The sequence below is a fragment of the Trichechus manatus genome, unplaced genomic scaffold (assembly GCF_000243295.1).
Source record: "Trichechus manatus latirostris isolate Lorelei unplaced genomic scaffold, TriManLat1.0 scaffold00077, whole genome shotgun sequence".
NCBI classification, from domain to species: Eukaryota; Metazoa; Chordata; class Mammalia; order Sirenia; family Trichechidae; genus Trichechus; species Trichechus manatus.
In genome coordinates, this window is record NW_004444013.1 from 8,600,013 (window position 1) to 8,606,012 (window position 6,000).

General features: G+C 37.0%; 1 protein-coding gene and 1 non-coding gene across 3 annotated transcripts in view; one reads left to right on the forward strand and one right to left on the reverse strand.

Annotated features, from left to right (window-relative positions):
* LOC101344394 (S-adenosyl-L-methionine-dependent tRNA 4-demethylwyosine synthase) overlaps positions 1-6,000 on the reverse strand; it is a 274,405-nt gene that overhangs the window by 146,214 nt on the left and 122,191 nt on the right. The gene's annotated exons all lie outside the window — the stretch shown is intronic.
* On the forward strand, positions 3,141-3,247 carry LOC111821337 (U6 spliceosomal RNA). Its single transcript, XR_002824774.1, has one exon. It is a non-coding gene; the product is annotated as a U6 spliceosomal RNA (small nuclear RNA).

Consider the following 6,000-nt stretch of genomic DNA (forward strand, 5'->3'; position numbering starts at 1 on the left):
CAGGCGAAACAAATTAAAGAATTACAATGTCAAAGCTCTATAACTTCGCTGGCTACCTACCCAGCAACAACCACTTCACTTTCCCTTCCCCAAACGAGCAGAGCCCTGGCATCAGGCCTCTCACACCCAGCCCCCTCCATCACTCTTGGCCCTGCCAGCAACCACTCCTCTTCATCCACCTTTACCATCCTACATCTTCGAGAATACCTTATTTGGATTCCCATACTATCCTAAAGACCTACAGAAGAAGAAAACCTTGTTTCTGAAATGCCTTTCAACATTAGATATCAGAAACAGCCTAAGAAACTTCCCCATGTTAAATTTACCCCTTGCTCCAAAGCAGAACTTCGCACCGTTGCGAAAGAATTGCCAATACTTGCAAAGATCCCCAAAAGCTCACCCAAGAATTCAGAACTCTAGTTGAAACTTATTAACCTAGTCCGGCAGACTTACATAATTTAATAAATATGGTAGTTGGACCAGGTGATGCCCAAAAGTGGATGGAAAAGGCTAAATTGAAAAACGAAGCAGAATCCTTAGCCATCAGGGCTAACGTTTCTGGTATACCATGTTATTAGACCAAAGTAAAGCAATTATCACTAATCTTATTGAGGCCATCCCTAAGGTTTTTCCCCATAAAATAGACTGCACCAAAGTTCAAAGATGAAAATATTTATGATTACAGAGATCATTTAAAAATTTCCAGTAACACTCTGGCCTGAAATTAGAAGACCTGTACTGTTTTCAATTCTATCTTTGTTAATGGGCTCCACCCAAGCTTGCCAATCAAGTCAAACGTCACAAGTTAGATTAGGAAAATGTTTCCCACCCTGAATTAACTAACTTAGCCTACAAATTGGCTCAAACTCTAGAAGAAAAAAGGCAAAGAGACAGAACAAAAGACTACAGCCAGGCAAAATAAACTTATGGCCTTGCAATTGCAGCAATTGCAAACCAAGCTAAGGGAAAAGCTCCCTTATCAGAAAAGGGCTCCTAAAATCAATAATGGAGATTTGGCGGCATACTGGTTAAGAGCACGGCTGCTGATAAAGTCACTATGTGAAATAATTGGCTGAAAGTCCCTAGATCTTTTAATACGAACTACTTTCTTAAAGGTTTGTGCCAAGTGATGATACCACACTCAAGAAGCACACTCAAGCATTATCATTTTTTTCCTATGGTCTCTTTCTCTTCCGTTTCCCTCCGATGATGGGCGTACCAAGGACAAAGATAGAATCTAAAGCACTGTATGGAGCCATGCTATCCAGCCCGACTCACCAAGGTGTTTACTTAAACAATCTAAAACACATAGGTTTTCATCTTATTAACTGGGGAACTGAAAGTATTAAATCACTGATACAGATATCACATTTCTGAGCACATGCTCCCCCACTGAAAAAGAAGTAACAGAGTACAAGTACTGTTTGCTGGGTTTGCAGGGGTTTGCGAAGATGTATAAGTTACAATTTTCTACCTTCAAAAACTTGGTATTTTTGTAGGAATATAAAATGGTACCACCAGTTTGGAAATCACCGACACTTCCTTAAAAAACCAGAAATAGAAGTACCATAGGATCCAACAATCCTACTCCTTAGAATATACCCTAGAGAAATAAGAGCCGTCACACAGATATATGCATACCCATGTTCACGGCAGCACTATGCACTACAGCAAAAAGATGAAAGCAACCAGGAGCCCATCAACAGAAGAATGGACAAACAAATTATGGTACATATACACAATGGAATACTACACGATAAAGAACATGATGAATCCGAGAAACATCTCATAACGTGGATGAATTTGGAAGGCATTATGCTGAGTGAAATTAGTTGAAAAAGGACAAATACTGAATGAGACCACTATCATAAGAACTCAAGAAAAGGTTTAAACACAGAAGAAAACATTCTTTGATGGCTATGAGGGTGGGGAGGGAGAGAGAGGGGAATTCACTAACTAGATAGTAGACAAGAATAATCTTAGGTGAAGAGAAGGACAATACACACTACAGGGGAAGTTAGCACAACTGGATTAAATCAAAAGCTACAAAGTTTTCAAAACACAACCAAACACTCTGAGGGACAGAGCAGCTGGGGCTGGGGTCTGGGAACCATGGTTTCAGGGGACATCTAGGTCAACTGGCATAACAAAGTTTATTAAGAAAATATTCTGCATCCCACTTTGGTGAGTGGAGTCTGGGGTCTTAAAAGTATATAAGCGGCCACCTAAGATGCATCAATTGGTCCTAACCCATTTGGAGCAAAGGCAGATGAAGAACACCAAAGACACAAGGAAAATATTAGTCCAAGAGACAAAAGGGCCACATAAACCAGAGACTCCATCAGCCTGAAACCAGAAGAATGAGATGGTGCCCGGCTACTACCAATGACCACCCTGACAGAGAACACAAAAGAAAGTCCTCGATGAAGCAGGAGAAAAGTGTGCAGCAGAACTCAAATTCACATAAAAAGACCAGACTTAATGGTCTGACTGAGACTGGAGGAGCCCCTGAAGCCATGGCCCATGAAGCTCTGTTAACTCAGAACTAAAACCATTCCTGAAGCCCATTCTTCAGACAAAGATCAGACTGGACTATAAAACATAAAATAATACTTGTGAAGAGTGTGCTTTTTAATTCAAGCAGATATATGAGACCAAAAGGGTGGCTACTGTGCAGAAGCCGGATGAGAAGGAAGGAAGGGACAGGAGCTGACTGGAAGAACACAAAAACACGCAATGGAAAAGGGTAGTGTGCTGTCACATTATAGGGATTCCAACCAGGGTCACTAACAATATGCATACAAATTTTTGTATGAGAAATTAACTTCAGCTGTAAACTTCCACCTAAATTACAATTTAAAAAAAAGAAAAAGAAAAAAAATAAAATAAAGAGCATTAACTAAGATTAAAAAAAAGAGCCTGGCTGCTAATCAAAAGGTCGGTAGTTCAAATCCACCAGCTACTTCTTGGAAACCTTCTGGAGCAGTTCTACTCTGTCTATAGGGTCGGTATGTGTAGGAATCAAATCAACAACGACAGTTTTTTGGTGATGTTGTTGTTGTTGTTGTTAAACAATAATGTGCCTGGGACTAACATTTGCTTTTACTGCAAAGAGCGTGGACATTTTCAAAAGAAATGCAGTGCTCCCTTCAGTAGCACATATACTAAAATTGGAATGATATAGAGAAGATTAGTATGGCTCATGCACAAGGATGACACGCACATTCGTGAAGCATTCCATATTTTTGCTGCAAGAATCCACAGAGATACAGCAAACAGAAATCTAAAAGATTAACAATGAAATTTCAGAATTAGACAACTCAATAGAAACTAACAGGAGCAGAATTGAGGCAATGGAAGCCACAATCAGTGAGACTGAAGATTAAGCACTTGACACCAACTGATTGGATGAAATATCGGTTAAAAGAATTTTAAAAAATAAAGAAATTCTAAGAATTACTGGGACTCTATCAAGAGGAATAATCTACAAGTGATTGGAATACCAGAACAGGAGGGGATAACAGAAAATACAGAGAGAATTGTTGAAGATTTGTTGACAGAAAACTTCCCTGATATTGTGAAAGATGAGAAGATATCTATCCAAGATGCTCATCGAACCCCACGTAAAGTAGATCCCAAAAGAAAGTCATCAAGACATATTATAATCAAACCTGTGAAAATCAAAGATAAAGAGAGAATTTTAAGAGCAGCTAGGGATACACAAAAAGTCATCTACAAAAGAGAGTCAATAGGAATAAGCGCAGACTACTCAGAAGAAATCATGCAGGCAACAAGGCAATGGGATAACATATAAAAAGCCTTGAAGGAAAAAAATTGCCAGCCAAAAATTATATATCCAGAAAAACTGTCTCTCAGATATAATGGCAAAATTAGGGTATTTCTAGATAAACAGAAGTTTAGTAAATCTGTAAAAACCAAACCAAAAGTAAAAGAAATACTAAAGGGAGCCCTCCAGTTAGAAAATCAATAACATCAGATAACAACCCAAGACTAGAACAAAGGACAGAACAATCAGATATCAACCCAGAGAGGCAAGTCACACAAATAAATAAAAGCTAAAACACTGAAAATAGACAGAGACATCAATAAATAAAAGATGACAACATTAAAACAGAAAAGAGGGACTAAATAATGTAGTCACAGATCTTTCATACGGAGAGGAAGACAAGGCAATATAAAGAAATAAAAGATTGATTTAAACTAAGAAAATATGGGTAAACAATAAGGTAACCACAAAGGAAGCTAACAATCCTACACATCAAAATAAAAAAGAAGAAAAACATAGACTCAGCAAATACAAAATCAACAACAATGAAAAAGATGAAAAGAAAATACATAAAGAAAAATGACTCAGCACAAAAAAACTCAGAAAATTAAGTAGAACAAAGAAACTGTCAACAACACACACAAAAAAAGACATCAAAATGACAGCACTAAACTCTTACCTATCAATAATTACACTGAATGTAAATGGACTAAATGCACAAATAAAAAGACAGAGAGTGGCAGAATGAATAAAAAAATGCAATCTGTCTTTATGATGCCTATACCTCAGACTTAAAAGACACAAACAAACTAAAACTCAAAAGGATGGGAAAAAATATATCAAGCAAACAACAATCAAAAAAGAGCAGGAGTGGCAATATTAATCTCTGACAAAATAAACTTTAAAGTAAAATCCACCACAAAGGATAAGGAAGGACACTACATAATGATTAAATGGTCAATACATCAGGAAGCCATAACCACAATAAATATTTATGCACCCAACGATAGGGCTCCAAAATACGTAAAACAAACTCTAACAGCATTGAAAAAAGAAATAGATAGCTCCGTAATAATTGTAGGAGACTTCAACACACCACTTTCAGTGAAGGACAGAACATCCAGAAAGAAGCTCAATAAAGATATGGAAGATCTAAATGCCAAAATCCACCAACTTGATCTTACAGATAGAACGCTCCACCCAACAGCAGCCAATTATACTTTATTTTCCAATGCACATGGAACATCCAGAACGGACCACATATTAGGCCACAAAGCAAGACTTAACAGAATCCAAACAATCGAAATATTACAAAGCATCTTTTCTGACCATAAAGCCATAACAGGAGAAAGGAAAAAAAAAATCAAATACATGGAAACTCAAAAACACCTTACTCAAAAACTACTGTGTTATAAAAGAAATTAACAACGGAATAAAGAAATTCACAGAATCAAATGAGAGTGAAAACATCCTACCAGAACCTTTGGGACACAGAAAAAGCAGGGCTCAGGGGTCAATTTATACCAATAAATGCACACATCCAAAAGGAAGAAAGGGACAAAATCAAAACATTAACCCAAAAACTCGAACAGCAAGAAAGACAGCAGCAAAAGAAGCCCTTGGATACCAGAAGAAAGCAAATAATAAAAATTAGGGCAGAATTAAATGAAATGGAGAATAGAAAAACAATTGAAACACTTAACAAGACCAAAAGCTGGTTCTTTGAAAAGATCAACAAAACTGATAAACCACAGGCCAAACTGACAAAAGAAAAACAGGAGAGGAAATAAATAACCCAAATAAGAAATGAGATGGTCGATATCACAGCATACCCAACTGAAATTACAAGAATTATAACAGAATACGATGAAAAACTATACTCCAACAAATTTAAAAACCTAGAAGAAATGGACAAATTTCTAGAAACACACTATCTACCTAAACTAACACAAACAGATGTAGAACAACTAAATAATCTTATAACAAAAAAAAGAGATTGAAAAGGTAACTTAAAAACTCCCAAAAATAAAGTCCTAGCCCTGACAGTTTCACTGAAGACTTCTACCAAACTTTCAGAGAAGAGTTAACACTACTACTACTAAAGGTATTTCAGAACGTAGAAAAGGATGGAATACTCCCAAACTCATTCTATGAAGCCAGCACAACCCTGATACCAAAACCAGGTAAAGACACCACAAAAAAAGAAAATTACA